The 26,525-nt window shown below is 36.7% G+C and overlaps 1 protein-coding gene across 1 annotated transcript in view; it reads left to right on the top strand.

Moving 5' to 3' along the window:
* The window catches only part of LOC125237595, a 613,374-nt gene that overhangs the window by 569,778 nt on the left and 17,071 nt on the right, over positions 1 to 26,525 (top strand). The gene's annotated exons all lie outside the window — the stretch shown is intronic.

Here is a 26,525-nt window from a genome sequence, read left to right as displayed (position 1 = left end):
AACGAGCGCGTATGAAGTATGTCCGACAGATCTTTTTTCCGGGTAATAATGACGTCCAGTTGGTGCCAGTGTCCTGATCGAGGGTGCTTCCATGAGACTTTGCGCATTAGTTTGCCCTTGAAATAAGTATTTGTGATACAGAGTTGATTTTGGGAACAGAACTCCAGTAAACGCTGCCCGTTCTCATTAATGTTGCCAACACCGTGACAGCCCATGCAATCTGGCCAAGATGCGTGTGACTGACCCACCCTAGCATTAAAATCGCCCAGAATCATTAAACGGTCTCCTTTGCGAACCCCACGCACAGTTTCGCCAAGTTGTTCGTAGAACAGATCTTTTACATCTGGAGACGATGTGAGCGTCGGAGCATAAGCAGAGATTAAGGTGATAAATCCACTGTTCGTGTTAGTACGACATACCATGATGCGCTCCGACACTCCTCTTGGGGTTTCTATGGTATGTAGTAGCTTGTTCTGAATTGCAAAACCCACTCCGTGCTGTCGCGGCTCAGAGGAATCTCTCCCTTTCCAGAAAAACGTGTAGTTAGATTCGCGTAGGGATCCTTCATCAGGCAGTCTTGTCTCCTGCAAGGCAGCTATCTGCACATTTAATCTTAACAATTCTGTATCTATAATTGCGGTTTTGCGAAGGTTTTGCTCGCAGTTTAAGCTTCCATCGGTGTTCGGAAAGCCTGTCCTCATCGTGCGGACATTCCATGTACCCAGGCGCATGGATTGGCGATTTAATTGTTGTTTGTTGGTGTTCTTGTTAGCAGGTGAAACCGATAACGAGACCGACTTTCTAGCAGTTCTACTAGTGCCTCTACCACCCAATAGAAGCAAGTCAGTACCGAGACGGACAAGTACCTAATTGACCGGGGGCTGCCCGGCTTGAAGCGGGCGATAACTTGTCAATGAGCCTACGATGGACCCTCCCACTGTCGAGAGTGACCCCTGGCGTCCGCACTAACGCCTATCTGTTTGGACTTAGAACCGGTAACTGCCACTCTCCGTGTTGTTTTCCACTCAGCAAACTGAAGTGGGTGAAGTGACCTCTCCACGGACGCTGCATCGCCTGGGACGCGGGTAAGTAACGCGGGCATGCCCAAAACTCACGCTACTCTCTCGACCTTGCTGGCTGAATCCACAGGAATGACATAGTCAGTACGTGCGGAGCCGGTTCGGTTGCAGGTGCATAACGGCTGGCACCGAGCCGGGTTTGTTTCAAGTTTTCCTTCTCTGTGGCCATCTCTTCCGTTATACAGCAGGAGGACCACGAGCAGGCGAGAATAGCCGGGACACAGAGATATTATTTGTGATGCAATGGCCCTCCTCCAAGAATGGCAATGAAACTTGAATAGTGTTGTGTACCCTGCCTATCAATACATATGTGATTGTACGTTTGTACGTTTATTTGGTTTAAATTTAATTTTTGTTTTCATACATTCCGTTGGCGGCATGCATTCAACTCTTTATTAATCACTTAAAACAACCGCACGCTATAGATGGATGTACTTTGATTTAGTTGCTTATAAAACTGTATTCTATTAAGCTTCCTACCGTTATTTGAAGCCTATTTTATTATATTTGAGAGAGCAATCCTGTTAACAGATGACGTAGCGGTTCACATATTAGCTGACAGTAGTCGCCATTATCCCCACCACCAGTTTTACCCTTCCAGTTTTATCCCCTCACCACCGGGCGGTGGCGCCTACGGGCGCCGTTTGCCTCATTGGCGTTCTGTTCTTCGGAGCGTACGGTTCACTACAAAAAATTCTTAGAATTTCTGAGATTCTTAGAATTTTTTGTAAATAAAAAATATGTAATATTTTACAAAATATTTCATATTTTAACGGTTTTACCGTTCGATTATAAATAATAAAACGTGACGAACATTCCTTGTCCGTCGCAATATTTTTAGATAAGCTGACATTTCGAGCGCAGCGAAGGCGTCGCGGTAAGTAAGCGACGAGCATTTGTTTTACTTTATTTACAGTGAATCGGTTCGCCATAAGCACGGATCAGGTCATTGAGAATTGAGACAGTTTAAATAAGACCACGATTTCATAAATTGTTCGTTAGTTATAAAAAGAAAGGCGCATCTTTGTCGTCATAATTTATAAGTTGTTAAATGGTCGCGGTCTCATTCCTGAATGAGCATATTTTACAGAAATGTCTGTTTGATGCAAAGTTTACGTTCTTAACGGTTGCTAAGTAATTAAACTTTTTGCACAAGCCTGCGCAAGGATAAAGTGCATCCTATTAGGATACTTGATTACTATTTTGTGAGGGACGCTTAAATTTTTATGACCTGATATTTTCCGTGCATATCCCCAGTATTATTACTATGCAGGCTGTGGCGTGTAACAGTGATTGCTTTCAAAATTTTGATAGTCTCGCAAGAAGCTAAGATGCAATTCATTAACGATTAAGTAGATAAAACCTAGGACACGTTTAAAACCTTGTTGTATCAACTTGTAAAGGTTCTAGTGTCATATTGGATTCCCTATTGGGGTCCGGTCTATTATGCTATTTTCTTCATTCTTAATTAAAGAGTGCCTACTATTGATGCATCGTTCTAAGTGTAAGCGTTGAATAAAATTCCGGTACTAATAATAATAATAGACTTACTGGAAGTTTGCTACTCTAGCTAAAGTAAAAGATTTTGAGTGAAACCCCCGTATGTGATATAAAATTGTAATGTGATATACATGCTTTTCTATGTCTAAAAAATGGCTATTTCACCCTATGTCTATAGTGTGAGGTCTGAGATTTACCAGAATAACCATTATTATTTAAAGTAGGTACCTACTCTGTTGTAAATTACCACATACAGGAGAGTCACTATTGATCTTTTGCTTCTATCCAAATAGGATTTATAAATAAATAGTAAGTAGCTGTCTGCTGATTTAAGTACACAAGTTGTTGTGCAATAAATTTATTATTATTCTGCTGCGCAAGCAGATCTGTTGACTATGCAGTATTTGTATCAGCTCATATCCTAGATTTGGCGTTACAAAGAAAAGACCCGAAATTTGTTTTTTATTCGAATACCTACTCTAATAATTTCCGCTTGCGCAAGGCGTAAAGAGACATCATTATAATAACATTGTTGCTTGGGATATCCATTGAGACCATTTGCGAGGCTGGGCAAATGTTAGCGGGAAATCCGTGTAAATAGGAAAGTTTCCGCCAAGCCTATGTATCTAATCTTAATTACTCGTACTAGTCGTACTTCCGTCTGCGCAAGACGTGTAAGTATTTCTACTTACCCAACAAATAACAAGCCTGCGCAAGGCCTTTGTTTGTTATTTTTTGTTATTTGACTGCTACACTAGCAGACGAAATAAAAGAAAACTATCTATCTAGTGTAATGAATTACCAATAATATAGCAAGCCCGTCCTGGCCTGCGCAATGTAGCGTGATCATAAATAAATAAATAAATAAATAAAACGTTTATTCAGAACGTAAAGCTTAACCCTATTACATATCTTCTGCCAAACCACTTTGTGGTTTGTTGGCAGACGAGGCTCCCATACACTTATCAAGCTAAAATACCTCGTAGTTTTTAGATATATGTATAATATTTACACACATGTACATATACGTATACGATGCATGTATGCGTAGCCAAAACCTAGCTTACCTTAACCCTTTACTTCATGCGCTTTATGAGCGATTACCTCTTAATCTAGCAATTATGCGTTTCAGCGTTTACCTTACACTTACAGCGTTTACTTTACAGTTCAAACTAATATTTTCTTATCTATTATGACATGAAGTAGGGAGTTAATTCTCTTATTTAAGCGTACAGCATAAAGATACAATTTGCAGTGATTACATTTTATACAGGTTGTATTTTATCTTTTAGTTTATTTAACAGGAAGATACTTAGTTTCTTTTTAAACGTTTGTTTTGTCATTCTTACAGTTTTTAATTCTGATGGCATATCGTTATAGATCGTAGGGACTATACACATAGAACTTGCCTTTTTATAAAATTTTATCTGCCATTCCATAATATTCATAATTTGCCTGCGTAAGGCGTGTGAATATTATGAATATATTGTGAATATTCAGCCAACGAAACATAATCTCTGAAGAGATTTTGGCCGTCACGGCTATAGCCTCCGCAGGGCGTGTTAAACTTACAACTCAGCTCTCTGCTAGAACTATCAGGAACCGGATATTCTTAAATTAATGTAAACAGCATTCTTAAACTGTTTGTGCAGGGTTTAAGTAGGTAAGCAAGATATGATAAAACATATGTATTAGCCTGTTACATATCGCTAAACAAGTGCTTTGATAATGCAAGTAGTATTTGCTTCGGCAGTACATATACTTAAATTGGAATGACAGAATATTAGCATAGCCCCTGCGTATAGGGAAGACCCGCAAAGTGGTTAATTAAGCGTCTGGCCATATTACAATAACATAAATATATGCTTCCGCAAAGCAACCACAAGTCATATACTGTGTATTATTGCGTATCGGGCTACTACCACGAAAACCCATGCTATTAAGTAAATATACATTTCAAATACAAATCATCATATTCATGAAATATCTAACCTAACCTAACCTATTCAGCCGCCAGCGACTAGCTAAGCGAACTTACCGGTCAATGGCTCCTTTCAACTGCCGGCTCCGCTAGCAGCGTGAAGCTCGCACTAGCGCTGAAACCAGCACCAGGGGCGGCTCACTCCGCATTTCTTCCATACATTCCGGCGGCCGCGAGTTCGCGGCTCATAAAGTTTGACGACCTTGTCGCTGCGCAATAGAACTCAATGTCGTATGCAGTCCATTGACAGGTTGTTGACAGTGAGCCTTCTGTACTTGTACTTTTATATATTCTGTGCCAGCACCAAATCAATGACTTTGAATACAAGTCACGTGGAACGGGATGAGCCTAGTTCCTCATTAAATAAAGGTTGGATTAGTGGGTGTAATCTTCGTAATCCAGCTTGCCTGGTAAAAGTGGTAAATAACCAAATTGTTCCTATATCTAAGATTGTGGTAATCTATACTGGAACTGAGTAATTGGCTTGCAAAAACCTGACAATTTGTGTTGACTATCAAATTCACGTCATCAAAGACTCAGATCTTTAACCCTTTATTAATTTCCTATGAGTTAGACACTGCACTTCCTTCTGTGGACATAATAATATATAAGGTTGTACCCCGCTGTATGTGAATATAACGTTGGAATTCTTTAACCTTCCACGTATAATATATATAAGAACAATTTGGATGTTTACCGTATGTAAATACCTATGACCCACATAGGGTATGATATGATCAGAGATGAATAAAATTTATCTGTACGGTACCTGTCCGAACGACAATAAGCCATGCTATACAAGGCTTTTAAATCAAATGATTGATATCGATTCCAAATCAAGAACCTTCTAGATTTCCTAGACAACTTGTCTAACATCCCACAGAAACCCGCTCTCTGGGTAAGAAGGAGGCCAAAGTACTTTTCGAGAAAAGGGATGCCCCGTAATCCTAAATGTGACGTTAGAAGAATGTACATACAACATGTACCTCTTCATTAGCTTGAATCTGCTCCTAACGCTAAAAGACGGCTCTTTAAGATTTTTAGTATCAAACACTGATTATTCTGGGAGCTTCATTCAGGCAAATAACCGCGAAGGTTATTGCTGCAAGAATATTACCAATGTTCAACAAGAACTGATCGCCGAGTCTGCCTACATTCTTCCCTTGTTTTTGACAAAAATAAGTTATGAATTATTTAGTGTCTTGCTTGGCTACTCGTCTAAAATACATAAAATGTACTAATATTAGAGCTATGCGCCTGTGACATAACTAATTTATGGGGCCAAATCAATGCTAAAATCTATTTTGGAACTATTTTTAGTCCAAGTTATTTATTTATCTTACCATAATGGGTATCCAGCAGATATAGTTGGTACTTATATATTACAATGATAAGTGAAAACCAGTGTTTTTCTAGCTATACTACAACTTATTAGCAAAGGTAGTGCTGCTTACCATATCAACCCAACTAATTGCAAATACGTATATGTACAACAAAATGAAACCACTTATAGGGTGGTACATATTAAAAATGGACTGAAACGAAAATCTTATAAATTAAAAGATAATTTATTGCCTAAATAGCTGCGCTCTGTATACTACTATTATTCACCTTTAGGTGGGCACATGAAATTCGTCTTTTGTTCGTATATGCCAACTTAAATCGGCCTGGAAATACAATGCATGTACATACTGTGACATCACGCAATGATCACCTTTGTTCAAATTTGTACGTACACACTTGACATTGTTTAGCCATTATATGCTAACAACAAAGTAAGGAAATATTGTAGTCGATTTTATATATCTTCAAGGGAGATCCCGTTGTTTTTGTAAAATGTTGTATAAGTGCATTTGATTCCTCATAAAGACTATAAGAACTTTCAAATAAATATTAATACAAAGGAATAAGCCATGAAGATAATTTTGTGTCTGTAACGTAACCTAAACAGTATTATGCCTTAGTTATACTGAGATCTATAGATCTAACATATATGCTTTGCTGTGATAAAGACAAATAGCATTGTGGCTTGTAATGCCTCAACAAGATTTCACTTTCTTTTTGCGAAGTAGATCGATGCATAATGATAAAGGATCCTGAAATTAATAGAAACAGACAATACCGAAAATTATGATTTGATGGGTGAAATGAAATAAAAATATGAACTCGCTTTTAGAAATAAGATTTAATCTTATAACTTGATTCACATTGATTTATTAAAAATACAGTATTCACAAAAATAGTAACATGTATCACTGCAGATTCCACTTAGTTGGTTGAATTGAAATGATTCACCCACACACGCAGATTATTAAGTGCACTAGTTGTTTCCACCAGTTTAACTAATGATGAGGAATTAATCACATTGGCGTTATGCTGGCCACCAGGCGGTCACAGACAGGTCTCAAATATAATAAAATAGGCTTCAAATAACGGTAGGAAGCTTAATAGCAGCGTTTTACCTTACAATAAAACGCATATTAAGCGAAGTACCTTATTTGAAGCCTATAGTTTTTAGGCCGCCAGTGGCTAAAGTACTCCGTTGCAATATACCACTTTACTTTTATTACACCCATGGAGGGTAGGTTTAACTCACTAATGTATTTTATCACCTTCACCATTCAGGTTGCAAAATCCAACACCTATACACTCCAATGTATACTGATATGTCCCTGTTTTTATTTAAAATGTACATAATTAAAATAATTATTGCAACCTTTTTTAGTAAATTGTACACTTATTGCAACTTTGTTTTTGGTTATAATTTGAGAACCAATGAGGCAAACGGCGCCCGTAGGCGCCACCGCCCGGTGGTGAGGGGATAAAACTGGAAGGGTAAAACTGGTGGTGGGGATAATGGCGACTACTGTCAGCTAATATGTGAACCGCTACGTCATCTGTTAACAGGATTGCTCTCTCAAATATAATAAAATAGGCTTCAAATAAGGTACTTCGCTTAATATGCGTTTTATTGTAAGGTAAAACGCTGCTATTGTTTTAGTGTTTTTTTTTGGATGACTTTCTGTACTAGTTTCCAGAAAAGCCAAATAGCACTAGACCGCACTCATAGCGTTGTATCCTGCCGGTGAGTAAGGCTGCCAGAGCTCAACGAGGGTGCGGTGTGCTGTCTATTGTCCTTTGAGTCGTCGGCAACCCGTACCCTCCTTGGACCTTGTACACTCCTTTTTGCTGTGTACTTAACGCAAAGGGGAGTGTAGAAGTTTCTAATGGGTTGGCAACGCGCATGTGACACCCCTTGAGTGGCAGACGTCCATAGGCTACGGTGATTGCTTCGTCTGTGTTTATGCTTGTTTGCCACCGACGTAGTATAAAAAGCACTACTATTTTCGCTGACGTTTATACTAGTGTTTAACGCTCTATACGGCATCAGTAATAGCAAAGACATAATTCATGTAAATCCGTATAGGCAGATAAAGTCTAAGGCAAAAACGTACCTCAGAAGTACTCAGAAGCTCAGAACCATAGAGAAAAAGGTACGCTGACCTAGATGGCGTTACACCTTTGGGGGACGCTCGGCTAGATGGCGCTAATATTAATACTTGACATTTTAACACATATTAGCAAGTTAAGAATATGGGCCAAATTGTCAAAATTGAGGTTCAATAGTTTTTAACCTGTGTCGAGAGATGGCAGTCTATGCACTGTGATTACACATTTTACTTTGACAGTAACTATCTATAAAACTCGATCCTCTTTACTTACTTACTTACTTACTGCGATAGCTCAGCGACCCGAAGTGGATCTTGGCCTCCGACACTATATTCCGCCATTCGCTCCTATCCTGTGCGATCCTCTTTGGTAATAGATATTAAAAGCTCCGATACTTCTCCTGTTTACGCGGCATCTCACATACAATTTAATTACCCTCGATCACATTAACGATCGGTAACAAAGACAAACTTGTTACGAGCGAGAAATTGACTTACGACTCCCTGAGTTGGCTAGATACCCTGGGTACCTAGCTTACCTACCAGTGGCGTGGCGTGAAAATTTTCATTGATAAAGCCGGAGGGGTTTGCGGGATCTATTTTGTATGAACTTCTACTGATACTGGAGAATTTTAGGGAATCGAGTTGTATATACGCCCCGCCATTGCTACCTAGGTACATACGTAAAACAAAAAGTTCTATACTGCTTTAAGAGATGTGTTTATACTTTTAAGTATTATTTTTTAACCTCCGACCCAAAAACGAAGGGGTGTTATAAGTTTAACGTGTCTGTCTGTGTGTTTGTCTGTCTGTCTGTTTGTCTGTTTGTCTGTCTGTGTGTGTGTCTGTCTGTGGCATCGTAGCTCGCGAACGGATGAACCGATTTAGATTTAGTTTTTTCTGTCTGAAAGCTGAGTTAGTCGGGAGTGTTCTTAGCCATGTTTCATGAAAATCGGTGTTTATGTCGCGGTCGGGGGTTTTTTCAAAATTTTAATTTTGTGGTTAGGTTAGTTTATACTCTAATTACAATTTTGTACCGATATTGACACTAACATAACATAATCTGCTGTGTGAGTCTGCGTCGGGATATGTACCATCGGCATCGCGCGAGCTCAATGAAAATGCTCCTCGTTACAGAGCGAAACATGTCGAGCGATCATCGATAATTGTACGTGAGTGACCCAATTTCACATGTTTAATATCATCGTCATCATCATCATTTCAGCCATTAATCGCCCACTGCTGAGAATAGGCCTCCTTTCGTGTACGCCACTTATCCCGGTCCTGGGGGCCGATTTTTGAGTCTCACGGCGTTCGAATTCAGAAAATTGTCACTGAAAATAATAGGCAATTCACCGTTTTCAACCGGTATTTTAGTCATTTTTATATTAAAGGAAAAAATGGAAAAATTAACGCTTCCGGCGGGACTTGAACCCGCATCATTTGCAATCCGTGCATGGCTCTTAACCAATTGAGCTACGGAAGCCACGCCGGACATCGCAAATCTTTCCATGCCTTTCCTTATGTACACACGTCTTATAAGTATGGGTTAGCACATTGTTACTGGTGAATTCTCAATATAACTTGAGACTCCAGTGCCGTTACAAGATGTAATAGTCTGTCGGTAGATGGCGCTAGACGTCACCCCAAGACGTGTGTACATAAGGAAAGGCATGGAAAGATTTGCGATGTCCGGCGTGGCTTCCGTAGCTCAATTGGTTAAGAGCCATGCACGGATTGCAAATGATGCGGGTTCAAGTCCCGCCGGAAGCGTAAATTTTTCCATTTTTTCCTTTAATATAAAAATGTTTAGAATCGTTAGCAGACGTTTCTGCTTGTTAAAAATAAATTCGGTATTTTAGTGACAGTGAGACTCAAAAATCGGCCCCCTGGGCTAATCTCAACAAGAAGTGCCCCGCAGTTTTTCGAATGTCATGTTTTAATATAACATAATCTTTCTAAATTTCCGTGTGGTGACGGGTAAAAGTTTCACCACCCCCTTTCATCTCGACTATGGGATTTTGGGCCCATTGTGGTGTGGGTGATAAAATGTATGAAAAAATGGTAACGGAATGGGAAAAAAACATTGGGACACTTTTTTTCTCCTATTACAATTGAAAGAGCTCGCGATTCTGAGCGGAAACCATATAAAATTTGCAAATCCAAAAAAAAGTGGCATAGGTACATAACAACATTTTTACGTCCAATTAATTCGAATCTCCCTTAGCGATAATCCCTTGAAATGAATGCTGAATTTATTATTAAACCAATATTGAATAATAAAATTATAATGCAGGAATGTCGAAACCTATTGAAATTGAAGTATTATCGGAAAACCACTGATTCACAAACAGATAAAAGTACCTACTACTGTTTTTAATAATGTAGGTATTTAAAATGAAAACCTCGGTGTCAAATATTTAATCTGATCTGTACAGCTTACTACCTTTTGCCCGCGGCTTCGCTCTCGTTAGAAAGTGACAAAAAGTAGCCTATGTCACTCTCCATCCCTTCAACTATCTCCACATAAAAAATCACGTCAATTCGCTGCTCCGTTTTGCCGTGAAAAACGGACAAACAAACAGACACACACACTTTTTATAATAAGTATTAGCAAGGACCATTTAATACTAGACTGATATAGCCCATACAAAAAAGCGTACCCCTGAAAAAAGCTTAGTTTTTGCTTTAAAACTAGATGGCGTTGTTTCGTAACCCGGGAGTGGAAAAAAACATATTTTCGCACATATTTTTACTTGTTTTTATATTATACTATGAATAACTATCAAAAAACTTTATTTTAATATCAAAATATTGGCTCAAAACACAATTTTTACAAATTATATTTTTTGGTCGGCCTCGACGTAGTTGTGATCGCTTCGCTGGCTAAGTTTGTTCGCATGTTGTCTAATTATTGCCAAATAAAATGACTAGATGACGTTGGTGGACTAGGAAAATGTCACATCCGTTTCGTTGTTCATTAATATAATATACTTAGTGATAATAAACCTATATGTTGAGCTCAAATACGTTCAACAAAACGCAATCATTGTGCCAACAGATGTGACATCTGACATCCATGTCACATCACGAATGTCATTGTATGATTTATTGAATATTCATAATATATGGATATTAAATATTTTAGAATCGCAGCAGCAATGCGAGTAGAGATACAGAATTAATAACTGTATAAATTAATAATTGTATGACCAATGACCTCATACATAAAATTACCAGTTTAGGTGACAGAAGGCGAATCCAATTTGTAAACATTAAATGTGCTAAGGAAAAGAATCTTTCCGATTTTCAACGGGACACGGCTGAAGGGGCGAGCTGGTTTCGACTGCGCCCATGCATCTCAATTGTCCAGAAAGTTCATTCGAAGATCATTTTGCTTATAATAATCTGAGTAATCACAGTGAACGGTTTGACAGTATTTCAGCTAACATGTAGAGAGACTTGCTAGCTTCGTCGGTCAGGCTTCGTCTTGGACACAACGCGGATAGTTAGGCCGCCAGGTGTGGCACTTTGGATTTCGTTTTTATAATAAATTAATGATAGTTTGTATTGTTTTGGTAATATATTTTCTACTCGTATACTACTCGTTTGGTACTCGTATAAACCTAAACTGAGATAATAAATGAATAAAAGGAAATAATTATTGAAACTCTGACATAAGTAATAATTAATGAGACTAAATGCGTTTTCACATTATCCGATCCGATATCGGATGTAGGACTGATACCCCATACATTACAGGCGCTATCTTGGATTTTTTCCATTTAAATCCTTCCGACATCCGATATCGGATCGGATAATGTGAAAACGGACTAAGACAATAGATACCTTGTTAGTGTTATATACCTATGCCCACAGATGTCATATATACCATAGATCAAGCAAACGTATCTACTTAGCGTGTCAAATGAACTCAGTGAAATCCACTGAGTTGTCCGTCTTTAATCGCAGCTTGCAGCTTTCGGGCGTCAATTTTTGTAAGTTGAAGTCAATCAAAACATAAAAAATGCCTCGTTACGTGATATTCAATTGCAACAACACATAAATTATGAACAATCAAGAGCCTGAGACATATTTAAAATTACAGGCAAGAATCAACTTCAGTACAAAATTTGACACGCTCGGCCCCTATACAAATAGATGAACTTGTTTCTTCTATATAAATAAAGTTCTGTGCCTATGCCTATGTATATCCCACCAAAAACATTCTGTAAAAAATAGCCGTCTCGATGGAGCTGCTTGTTTATCTCTAAAAAGTAATGAAATCTACATAAAGTTCCTTACTGCGATTTCTTTATTATTATAGTTAACTAGCCTTTGCCCGCGGCTTCGCTCGCGTTAAATTCGAAAATCTCTCCACAAACTTCCATCCTCCATTCTAAGGAAGTGGGGGATATAAAAAGAGACAAAAAGTGTGTCACCGTAAGTACGCGTAAAAACCGCTGCGCATAGTAGTCGACCATCCAACGCGTACTTGCTCGTACGCCTATCACCCACTTGACTGACGTCGCGCCAACACTTTATGGAAAAAGCGGGTTTTCGACAACTACCAATAAGATTTTAGACATTCAAAAATCTTCAATAATACTCAACTGTTTCGGTCGCACTCGTTCAAATATAGGATAGGATTGGTATGAGCGAGACGGTCAGGAGATTGATTGTCAACATGACATTTGTCAACATTTTTCAAGACTCGAATACTGTAAAGCTTCTATATACTTCATTAGTCCGTAGTAAGCTTGAAGCAGCTTCCTCTGTTTGGAATCCTTATGAGGCATCCTACATCCTGCTCCTGGAGAGAATACAGAAAGTGTTCCTCCGGTTCTTATATAAAAAAGAGTTTGGGTATTACCCCTTTTTATATCCAACCAAATATTTGCTTGGTTGTTTAGGCTTCAACTCCTTAGAGGTAAGACGAAATTTTAAGCATCTCACTACAGCCTGTGGCGTCTTACGAGGTGAATCAGACTGTCCTGAACTCGTAGCGCAATTACTGCGCCTTTATGTCCCTATGCCGACCAGAGTCAATTTCCGGCCTCGTGATCGTGGTTTATTTGTAGGCCCAGTATCACGAACCGTGTCTCACAGAAAATCCCCTCCTGTTCGCCCTTTGCCCCTCCTGAATGCTCTCTTAGCATCAGCACCTGAGTGCGATTTATTTGCTGGCAGATGGAGTGCTGTGCGCGATGAATTATTGAGGTTCTGCGAGAGGATGGATGTACGTCTTTCAACAGTTTATCATGTATAAAAAATGTTTTGTACTTGTTTTTAGTTTTTAGTTTTGCAGTGATTTAGTATTTAATACTGTCATGCTGTATCACTATTTTTGAAATAAATAAATAAATAAATAAATGATATCTATCATAAACACCGTTCGAAATGGCCTCAGTAAAATCTAAATTTTAAATATATTGAAAGTAATATTACTAATCATTGACGTCACGCTCAAAATGAAAGAGATAGAAAATTTGACAGTATGGTACTCTTTTGCATGATTGTCATAATTCAAAATAAGAACGATGGCTTGCGTTGTAAACAGGGACTGAAACATGACACGGGCCCCTAGCGTCATCTATATACTTTTCACTGTATCACTTGTAATGCCGTTGAACTACCGCGTGCGTATTTTAAAAAAAAAACGACATTTTTATTCAAATGACACTCTTAGTGACATCTAGTGACATAGATTTACGGCTGCCAACGGGGTACGGTATTTAGTATGGACTCTGCTGGTCCTTTATAATCGTCCTTGGTATTAGTATGGATAATCCATATCCATGCGCAGACAATGACCTGTTTTTATTACCCCTAAACCCTTATTTACAAGCTAGTAATCGTCCATAATATGCTACTCCGGTACAACCTTGTAAGCTAAATTAGACCAACTGCAAATTTATTCGATTCATCCAAAACTTCACGTACGTAGTGTAGAAGAAAGGTACTTACTACTTATACAGCTAGCGATAAAAATATATTTTTCTAAAAGGAATAAAAGGTGAGCGTCAGAATGGCGGGTGTACATCAAGCAATCCTGGTGTGGTATACGTCAGGAGTTAGTGCTAGCAATGTGCCAAATGTGCGCCAAAATTCGAGCAATGTGCTCTTTGAACTCCAGAGATATTTAAGAAATTAAAGACACCCGCCATTCTGACGTCAGGTTGGCGGGTGTACTTCCAGTTCTAGCTAATGGCTGCCTACTCAAGGGTGAAAGTACTGCCTAAGGTTAGTGCTCGCAATGTGCTTCCACATGTATGAAACACAAACTAATTTAGAGAGCCGTTGAAGAGTAATATGGGATTGAATAAATATATCTATAACGCCTGCTGAAATAAAATAGCAATGTTCATTGCCTGCAATGCAGTATTAACATGCAGGCGCTTTTCACAAAAAAGTGATACTTACATCAGCTAAGGGTGAAGTCACATCTATCAGCATCGAGCCGCATTTTGTGTCATGAGAAATCGCTCATTAGTTGCGTAACTACGCATGTTCATACTAACGAGTGTACGCACGCATGCTTCCATCTTTCCGTGCGCAAACGTTTTCATACCAACGAGCGATTTCTCATACATAAAGAGAGACCCTTAAGAATAACATTCAAGTTATTCCCGGCCGTTTTATTAAGGGTCCTGTGACATATTGAATGACGTTTCTTGTAGTGATGCCAAAGAATCGATACTTATAATTTTTTTATGTATATGGCAATGATTGTGTATAAACCAGCCAAGTCAGTTAAAACGGTCTTCATTAAATAATAAACTTATTTACTATTTTGACCCGAATTCATGTCTACTGTCAATTTACAAACATATATAGAATATAGGAATCGTACTACTGATTACATATTTCAAATTTAAATAATATTTTTGAATAATGGATTTCTATCAAATTTTATCGCTATACATATATAAAAAGTATAAAAAGGGAAAGTTAAGTAATTTATTTGTTTATTTACATGTTTTTAACCGACTTCAAAAAAAGGAGGAGGTTCTCAATTCGAGTGATTTTTTTTTATTTTTTTTTGTATGTATGTTACTCGATATCTCCGAGAATTGTGAACCGATTTTCAAAATGTTTTTTTTATCGAACGGGTATAACCTCGAGATGGTCTCATTGGCACCAAGTCAGGGTCTGATGATGGGATCTTAGAGAAATCGAGGGAACTCTTCAAATGTTATAAGCACATGTAATGTTTTTAGTGTATTTTTCAAAGGTAAACCAGTATTTACGCCTGATGGTAATAATTTTACGTGGCTGAGCTGATGATAGAAGGTGAACTCCTCAACAGTTAGGAGTTAAAGGATGATTCTTTCACTACTGTACGCATATTCGGACTGATAAGGAACCACTAAAAATCAAGAAATGATTAAACTTAAATTAAAAAAAACCACCTTCAAAAATAAGCGCGTTATAAAAAACGGAGAATAGTTTCTCCGTTACTAAAAAGCAAAAAATAATAATCTAAACATCCAAATTATAAACAAATCAATTATTTTTGGAGTCGGGGCCAGCCTGCGTATGGTTGGGTGGGGCAATCAGGCAATAGCAAGGCGAGGAACAGGGCTGGCACCGACTATGAAAATAATAGATTTTTTTATAATTTGGATGTTTAGATTATTGCAATCCGATAAGAAATCTGAATTCAAAGGATTATTATTTTTTGCTTTTTATTTTCTCCGTTTTTTGTAACGCGCTTATAATTTAACTTGTATTAATTTTACTCCGCTCACGTGTCGTCTGTTATCGAACTTATTGTATCGATAAACGACCTCTCCAGTCGATGCTAACCCAACGAAGTAACTTTTGTCAGACGTTACCACGCGAGTTCATATCAAATTATAACATACCTAATTTATATTTAGTAAAACTAAATAATTCGCTATACAGGGTGGCCCATTCAAATCGGTCAGTATGGGAAAGTCTGAAACTATAAGACATACGAAGATTTGTTCTTAGGAACCATGTCACCGATTTTGATAAAAAGAAAAACTGCATTCATACAATTAAAAAAAAAGTGTACCCAGCTGGGGAATCGAACCCGGTTGTTTTGAAAAAATAAACTTACACTATTTCTATTCAGATATCGTTTGTGTAGGTCTTAAGCAGTAAATATCTCTAAGAAACATAATGTCTAAAATGAATAAAATGCATTTTTTTCACATACTTTAATTTATCATAGTAGGTGTTCAAAGTGACCACCGTCTTTTTCAATACAATATTCAACACGTCTAGGTAACGATCTTACTATTGCATTTTGTATCTTCATGTGGTAAATCTGCGTTAAAGTTGACTCTATGGCTACTTTTAGGTCTTCAACGGTGTTAATAGCTATTTTTGTACACTGTTGTAAAGATGAAGTGAACTTGCAGAATATTGTAACGGTGGTCACTTTGAACACCTACTATGATAAATTAAAGTATGTGAAAAAAATGCATTTTATTCATTTTAGACATTATGTTTCTTAGAGATATTTACTGCTTAAGACCTACACAAACGATATCTGAATAGAAATAGTGTAAGTTTATTTTTTCAAAACAACCGGGTTCGATTCCCCAGCTGGGTACACTTTTTTTTTATTGTATGAATGCAGTTTTTCTTTTTATCAAAATCGGTGACATGGTTCCTAAGAACAAATCTTCGTATGTCTTATAGTTTCAGACTTTCCCATACTGACCGATTTGAATGGGCCACCCTGTATAATTGATATTACTTAAATCTTGAGCTCTAACGTAAAAACGTTAACTATATATTTTTAAGGCCTTAACCCTTTAACGGGCAAGACTCAAAAAAATCGTGAGTTCAAACCTCATCGCCATCCTGTAGTACTAAAAATTCTCTACAAGAAAAAAATACAAAAAGATAGTCATACAGGGTGGTCTTTTTGAGACCGGTGCCCTATAAAGGGTTAAGACGCATCGGTGTGACCAGACGTCCTTACGAGGTTTATTAACAAAAATGTGTCACAGGACCCATAATAAAACGATACAATAAGTTCGATAACAGATGTGACCGGAGTAAAATTAATACCAGTTAAATTAAAGCATGTATATAAACAACTAAATTACTTAACTTTCAACTTTTTATACTTTTTACAGATGTATAGCGATAAAATTTGATAGAAATCCATTATTCAAATATATTATTTTTTGAAATAAGTAATCAGTAGGTAATATGCTTCATCTTCATATATTATGAACATTTTTTTTCGAATGTAACAAAAAGTGATATAAGTAATAAATCCGTACTAATATTATAAATGGAAAAGTGTATGTGTCTGTGTGTCCGTCCTTCACGGCGAAACGGAGCGACGAATGTAAGATTCATGAAAATATCATGTTAAAAGTTGGTGGAATTTATGTTCTGGGAGTATAGATATTGCATGTTTTGTCTGTCAAAACGTATGTTATTCATAATTATTTTGAGTAATACTATCTTATCATTGTGAAATCAACTTTAATATCATAACAATAGAGATCAACGTTTTTGGTAAAATATGTCAATGTCTATTAGTCTATGCCATTGTTAGTGTTGCTTTAAAAAAAAAAGATATTATTGCAAATGTTTAATCAATTGAATAAATTAGATTTATATTAATTTAAGAATATTTATAATATTGTTAATAATAGGTACTATGTTACTGTTTTTACTTTATTATGAGTTTAGGCAATTTTATTGACAAAAATAATTGTCTAACCTTTTTAATTAAAAAGTGAGTTGGCGTTGGCGCCAATTACGATTATAAAAAAAGTTGCGTTGGATGTTTTTTCACTATTGATCTTGTAATTTTCATTGATTGTATCGACACAACTATTGTTAACAATTACATAATTTTAAGTAATTGAAACTAACGTTTTATTTGGAATTTACTTTCATGAATTGTCGTGATTTTTTAAGTGCAGATAGTTGAAGGGATGTATAGTGACATAAAAATTAATAATATTAAGAAGTTACAAAGACCCTACTACACTTATTTATAAATAAATAAATAAATATTACAGGACATTCTTACATTAAATTTATTTTTTGAATATAGCTCGATAATGAATGAATGAATGAATGCTTTATTCATAAATGATACATTTACAAGTCAGGTTGTGGTTATATACATACTTGTCTATCGTTTAGTTTACCTATTATTATTATTAATATCACACAAATAATTTAATTGTACATATTTACCACAGAGTAGTAATAGAACAGAGGGAGTCTCACTGAAGACCGGCTGTGACCCAATGGCGGACGTTTTTTTTTTTAATTTTATTTTATGGCTTGGTGGCGACCTATGACGGCGGCGACATAACAGTAAGAGTTAAGGTAAGACACCAGATTCTTAGAGAAATTAATTGTTATTAACCTAAAGAACTTTCCCTTAACCCTTAAATGCATGATGATGTATATATGCATCATATATTTGATGGCCCGTGGCTCGATATGTAGCTATCCAAAATCATATTTATTGCTTAATTGGACAGTGTTATGGAATAAGCGATCAAGCGACAGTTAGTTGAAATCGAGAAAATGAGCTAGAAAGATTTGAAATTTGAATCAGTTGTTGTAAGTTCATTTATAAAGTAAAAAAGTTAATTTTGACATTGAACCTATAAAAGTGTTTATAATTTAAATAGATAAAAAAAATAACACCATACCTATTCAAGTTTCGAAGTAATTAACGTTTTTCCGCTTGATTCTTTATTGAACTAATACTGCGATGACGTTAATTTATTTCGCCGTAGCGTACTATGAGACATATTTTGTCGCTTGATTCTTTAATGCAAATTGTTAGAGGTAAAGTGAATACTGGAATAAAATAACATTCCATATATTTGAGTAAATAGTGCTATTGTAAATAAATGAACAACAATATTTTCCTCCACAATGATTAGGACTAATCCGTCTAACAATTTAGTTTTGTTCTCCAATCAACTTTTTTTAATAAATGTCAAAAAAATCAGCATATATGGCAAAATTGGCATTGTAACTAATAATAATTCATTAGTACTAGCCAGAATTACACACATAAGATATTATGATATAACAAAACCTCTTGATACTTAGTTCTCATTAAGCGAAATATCCTGCAATTTCAAATATGTAACAACGAATTAAACGACACTATTAGGGCGGTTAAATCGATATTGCGTTTATAAATCATCAAAACTTTAAACCAAAACGAATTAATAACATTTTTATGGCGTTTAACTCGATTTTGCGATTTAGAATATACGCTTATTATAATTTGTAAAAGTAAATTTGGCGTTCAATTCGTTTTTACGTAACGACTTAGTACACAGGGCCATACAAATTTTAACGTGTCGCTTGATTCTACCCCTTAAAATAAGGCTGTAAGCATTATTTTTCAACAAATAAATAGTCAATACTATAGATTATCACATTTATATCCGAACTGCATTCATAACTTTTTTTTCGGATTTTGGCGCTTAGTTCGCTATTCCATAACACCGTCCAATTATTATTCATTATTTATTATTGTTTATTATACAATTAAATAAATTAAATAATATAATGATTTACTATTTATTATTTAAGGATTGAGATATAAAATGGCGGAAAAGTGCGAAAAAAACATGACGATGGAGATTTTTAGTATGTGATTTAGGCTGATTTTATCGGAGTTAGTAATTAGTTTATGTTTAAATATTTTATCATAAAGGTTTCACAAATAAATAAATAATTAAATAAATAAATAAAATAAATAAATAGTGTACCTTTTTAATAGTAGTAATTTTTTTTAAATAGAACTTACCAATTACGATATATTTGTATAAATAAGATTTGGCCTATTTAACTTCTAACACTGATTTAGTATAAAAATCGATCTTAAATATTTTTTTTATTATTTTTCCTAGAGTCAGAAAACCATTGTCTATCACATATATTAATATCTCGTTAAAAGAAAAATTCATGCATTTAAGGGTTAAAGTTAACGGAAATCAATAAAAACACGTTGTATGCATAATATACTATTCATACTTAAATACATAAAAAATGTTAAGTATCTTCTTAAGGTTACCGAAATGTGTACGTGCAATGCTAATCTAATGAGTAACAATAGAAATGCAGCTGCATGATGGCTGCATGCTATGCTATGATATTTTATCTTATCTGCCGCTGTCACCAAAAATGTCGCCACAATTCATTGTCTTTACCTGCAATTAAATAAAATACCAGAAAAGAGAATCCTTTGTTAATTTGGTAGCTGGCTGAAAAGACAATAGATACACTGCGGTGACTTTATTGACGGTATCCTTTTCATGTTTTGTCACTTGGCGAAAATTTATTTACAAAGATTGCGAAACTGCGTGGTAATATCGATAGCATTGATCAGTGACAATAAAGAGTAATGGTTATTCCCTACAAGTTCCCATTTGTTTAAGAATTTGTACAGGCTCATAGATTAGTCTTAGCTTATCCTTTGGCTATCGCATATCTAGCCTCGTGTCGTGTCGTGTTATTGTGTGGATTCTGTTTTGACCTGGCTACGGACTTTCTGACATCGAACCTGCATTTCCCTACTGACCTGGCTACCAACATTGATACCCCGAACTTCAAACTTACGACCCGATTTAAACATGGACACCGATTTGACGCATATATAAACAAGAATGGCTCGAAGAGGAGGGAGAAAAAGTTTGGTCAAGTTAGAAGATCAAAAAGTAGCTTTCACAAAATATAAAGAATATTTCAAAAAGGATGACTTACCTCCCGCAAGCCACGACATATTTTCAACAGTATCCAAGGAACTGCAGAATGAAATGTCTGTTAAGGCTCTTCATGTCTCGCTGCAAAGGAACTACCGGTACTTTTTGGGAAGTGAAAACAATTCCGACGATTGCGGTAGTGTGTCCAGAAGTTCTAGCAATGGCGATATTGGCGATAGTAGTAGCGATACTAGTCTCCATAAGGTATTCAATTTTAATTTGGATACGTATAAATGGCAAAAAATCCTGCCTATCTCAAAACTCACTGTACGGAATCGCTTAGCACCGACGGTCAGACATCAAAAAAAAATGTGCTACCAAAGCACGAGTGGACCCATATATTGAGAGAAGAAGTCTGGGACAGAACAAAAGTTCCGTGTAGTTGGGCATTCAAAACTCACTCTATTAGGTACGGAGAACGAATAACATGCTTTGGGCAATGCACTGAATGCTTAGCCGACATTAAAGTCGTTATAAATTGGATGACAGCCAATATCGCACACTGTGAAGGCATTATCATGGATTTTGATCCCACATTTGCCCACAATCAAAAAAAGAAAATTAAATTAACGCCAGTACAAAGAAACGAGCTTGGGCATGAATTGACACACAATTCGCCAATAGTGGTTCATAATAAATTAGTCAATGCATCAATGGAGGACGGAGACGTAGAGCCGCCACATATACCTACAAGTGGATGTTTGAGACAGATCAAATATGAACACGAATGCAGTGAACATTACCATGACAACCCTGTATTAGGACTATGGATTATGACGAAAATTAGCCCTTATGACGAAATAATAAAACATATAAGTTTATACCCATTTTACGTTTATTACTGGTCACCTGCTCAAGATGCACACTACAAAGAATACTCTCGCCAAAATAGAGTAGTGCTTAGTCTAGATGCTACCGGCAGTCTATTAAAAGAAGTTGGCCCTACAAAAAACATGACAAACACCAATCATATTTTTTTATATTCCGGAGTCATGTATGACGAAAACAACGAAAGAAGCGTCCCAATAACAGAAATGTTGTCTGAAGCACATGATTTGGGAACCATTCATAAATGGATACAGACGTGGATTGAACAAAAAAAACGTCCAAATGAAGTAATCGTAGACCAATCGCCAGCGCTTATTGGAGCATGTGTAAAAGCATTCACCACTTTTGAGAGTACCTCAGATTATGTGACCAATTCGTTTAATAAACTGGAAGACAAAACATGCACCCCGGATGAAACATTTATTCGAATTGATATTAGTCACTTGATTAAGATATTGAGCAAATTGGCTTGCTTCAATAATGTTGATGTGAGAGTAAAGTCATTTTATTTCCGATGTCTTTTGCTTATGCGACTCACCGAAGACTACGACATGATGAAAAATATAGTCTCTGACATGATTATTGTGTGTCTGAATAAATATGATGGCACTGGAACACGGTGCGCCGAAGCAAAATCACGCCTTAAAGCATTACTCATCAATATAGATGTTGAACAAGAGCAAGAGAACCAAGGAAGTGTCGATGGTGACAGTCATTTAAATGACACGAAAGAAAAATCAAAAGAATCGTCAAATGTTCCACTGTGGTACAGTCGTGTAATTGACAGAGAAAAAATAATAATTGAATTGACAGATGACGAAGACATGGCTTCTCATGAGAATTTATATTTTATGCCTTCGCTAATACCACAACTAACCAGACTCGTTGGTCAACTTCCTTTGTGGTCTAATATAATGATCCCAATATATAAATCCGAAATCAGGGATCCTTCTTCGTCAAACGTAGAAAGCAGCTTCAAGACCTTGAAAAGGTATCTATTTAACCTGAGTACCAAAAGCAATCGCTTGCGTGTGGATAAATTTATTTTAAAACACACAGAATTTATCGCAGGAGAAATTAAATTGGCCATGATGAAAGAAAGTAATTTAAAATGTGTGCCTGGAAGTAAAGAGATGAAAAAAAAAGCGAAAATTATATTCAGAAATTAAAAAGAGAAAAGAAATATCAGACGATTCCATTTTTCGGAAAATCCTTCTTTAATAGAAAACTGGAAAGATTTAGGGCGAAATAAAATTAAGAAAAAGAAGAACACGAAAGTTAAGTACATCCCATTATTACAAAACGGTAACCTAACCAGAACTGGAATCAAACAGTTAATTTTGACAAATACCTGCGCTTTTGACTCAGTGAGCCAAGTTTTTGCAACTGCTTGCGCAGATGGATTCAATGTTGGTACTGCTATTTTTAGTAATACGACAAATAATTTTTGCAATTTTGTAAAAAACATGATTGACGGAACGACAAAGCAAGAATTATACAAAAAAAGGGCACAAATTTTGGAAAATTACTTCGAGAGCAGACATTATAGAGGAACAAGAGAAATAGCGTGTCATTGTAGTGTCACTCATATATTTGAGAGAATTTTAATGGGTGATATCTACAGTGCAGATGTAAAAGAAAGCTGCACGAGCGAAACATGCGCTATAAATAATGTTGAAAGAAAATTAGCTTTCCTCATACTGGACACCAACAAGACTGGAATTTCAGAGGCAGCAGACTCCATGTTGTCGGAAAATACTATTGTGACTTGCCGTCGCAATGGCTGCGAAGGGATCAGAACATTTACGTACAGTTTACGAAACGTTGTAAGCTTCGAGCTAGACCAAACAGAATCAAGATGTCTAGATGACATTCCAATTAGAATTGACTTACAGGAAAATTCCTATCATATAATAGGAATTGTAGAATATTTACCTTCTGGACCAAAAGATAACCTGAACAGCATCGGTCACTACAGAGCACATTGCTATAGGCAAAATAAATGGACATGCTTTGATGATTTATGTAACAAAACCCGAAAAAGTCAAAAAAATATGATTATGCACTGCCTGGTATACGGTCAAAAATGATAATATTAATAGGATAACATAATGTAAAATAATATAAACTTAGCTGCTTGCTGCATTTTAATAATGTTCATTGATTTTAATAAACGCAACAAGCAGCAAAGTATGTAGTAGTCTGCTTGAAATAATATAAGCATAGACTACTATAAATCTCTACATGCAGTGATTTTGTATTTATCTTAGAGATTCAGAGATTACAATGGCAATGTGATACTTTCTAAGACTGTAATTATTTATATTTATGTTTAGTACCTACTAAAAATAAAAAGACTGATTTGTATATTACATGGTTTTATTTCTATCTTTCCGAATGTATGATCACGGACTTTAATTGTTTATCCACTTCTAATTCGTCCGTCCACTTTACAATAAATTTGTATAAGAAACTAGTGTCTTAACTCTTAATGTTAACGAATTATTCAAAAAATAAATTTAATGTACGGCTTTTGTAACTTCTTAAGGTCTTATCCATAAATTACGTCAGACGTTAAGGGGGAGAGAAGGGGTCGACGAAGTGTGACAATGTGTGACAAGGGAGCGGGAGGGGTCCTAAATTTCGTGACATCACATTTAAAATCTATGATAATCTAAACACCGACACGTGGAAAATATTGATTTACTTAAATAAATAAATAAATACTGCAAAACGTCAAACAATTTAGTTTGATTCATATTTTTTTTACATTTAAGAGTCAACTGTGTGTAACTCAGGAGTTCAGGATTTTGTAAACTCTGTCTGTAACTCTCTCCAGCCTGCGGCTATCGCGAGTTATTAAAACACTCTGAAACACACAAATCCCCCTTACCTCCCTTGTTGCACAATATACTATTTTATGACATGTGAAGTCAATTACTTCACACAATATTACATTTGTGCCGTTTTATTATGGGTCCTGTGACACATTTTTGTTCATATAGCCTTGTTTTTAGGACGTCTGGTCTGGTTTTTATGTTAGAGCTCAAGATTTTAAGTAATATCAATTATATAGCGGGAGGAAATTTTATTAAATAAATTGATTATGATTATACATTAGTACAGATAGTGGACAAAAAAACTTAAACTATAACTTATATAAAAATAAATAAACCTAAAAACTACCCTCCAGGCCCTGGCCCCTCGGCAGGGTGCCCATCACGCAAGCAGCATTCCCGCGCTGTATTGCAATAGCAATTCTTTGCGCGAGAAAGCTGCCGGCGCGAGGGTCACCTGTTGCCTCCCTTAACCGTTTCCCCAAATCCCTTACAAGCCCACGCGCTCCCTTACCCCACGGTCCGAGTGTCTCAACGCCAAACGCTACGAACTCGTAGTTGGCGCCGAGACAGCTGTATTTGTTGACCTTAAACCGCTCCCGGGCGTCAGCTGCCGCCCCACCCTTTTTGCTGGTCACTTGGATGTAGGACACAGCCAACGTGTCGGCGCAGGTAGCGTCCCACACCAGCGCGCGGCCCTTTCGCCAAGGGATTAACGACATCCCGTCCGGGCGCTTGCCATCGTCCCGTGCGATCTGGGGCTCCAGAGCTGCGGGGACGTTGGCGCTGACGAGAGCCCTTCTGAGGATGTCGTTGAGGGCGGCATGGCGAGAAAGGCGGCCCGCGCCCGAGGAGCAGGAGAGGCCGTGGTGGCCCAGCCGGTCTACTGGGGCCCTACAAGAAGAATTATATAGCGAATTATTTAGTTTTACTAAATATAAATTAGGTATGTTATAATTTGATATATGAACTCGCGTGGTAACGTCTAACAAAAGTTACTTCGTTGGGTTAGTATCGACTGGAGAGGTCGTTTATCGATACAATATTTAAGTTCGATAACAGACGACACGTGAGCGGAGTAAAATTAATACAAGTTAAATTAAAACATGTAAATAAACAAATAAATTACTTAACTTTCACTTTTTATATATGTATAGTGATAAAATTTGATAGAAATCCATTATTCAAAAATATTATTTAAATTTGAAATATGTAATCAGTAGTACGATTCCTATATTCTATGTATGTTTGTAAATTGACAGTAGACATGAATTCGGGTCAAAATAGTAAATAAGTTTATTATTTAATGAAGACCGTTTTAACTGACTTGGCTGGTTTATACACAATCATTGCCATATACATAAAAAATTATAAGTATCGATACTTTGGCATCACTAGAAGAAACGTCATTCAATATGTCACAGGACTCTTAATAAAACGGCCGGGAATAACTTGAATGTTATTCTTAAGGGTCTCTCTTTATGTATGAGAAATCGCTCGTTGGTATGAAAACGTTTGCGCACGGAAAGATGGAAGCATGTGTGCGTACACTCGTTGGTATGAACATGCGTAGTTACGCAACTAACGAGCGATTTCTCATGACACAAAATGCGGCTCGATGCTGATAGATGTGACTTCACCCTTAGCTGATGTAAGTGTCACTTTTTTGTGAAAAACGCCTGCATGTTAATACTGCATTGCAGGCAATGAACATTGCTATTTTATTTCAGCAGGCGTTATAGATATATTTATTCAATCCCATATTACTCTTCAACGGCTCTCTAAATTAGTTTGTGTTTCATACATGTGGAAGCACATTGCGAGCACTAACCTTAGGCAGTACTTTCACCCTTGAGTAGGCAGCCATTAGCTAGAACTGGAAGTACACCCGCCAACCTGACGTCAGAATGGCGGGTGTCTTTAATTTCTTAAATATCTCCAGAGATATTGGAGTTCAAAGAGCACATTGCTCGAATTTTGGCGCACATTTGGCACATTGCTAGCACTAACTCCTGACGTATACCACACCAGGATTGCTTGATATACACCCGCCATTCTGACGCTCACTATAAAAGGAATTTGTGAGCTTCAAAACGAAAGCATTTTCTCGT

This window comes from Leguminivora glycinivorella, chromosome 21 (assembly GCF_023078275.1).
Source record: "Leguminivora glycinivorella isolate SPB_JAAS2020 chromosome 21, LegGlyc_1.1, whole genome shotgun sequence".
Classification (NCBI taxonomy): domain Eukaryota; kingdom Metazoa; phylum Arthropoda; class Insecta; order Lepidoptera; family Tortricidae; genus Leguminivora; species Leguminivora glycinivorella.
The sequence above is the reverse complement of the archived record's forward strand: the minus strand, read 5'-3'. Positions and strand labels throughout refer to the sequence as shown.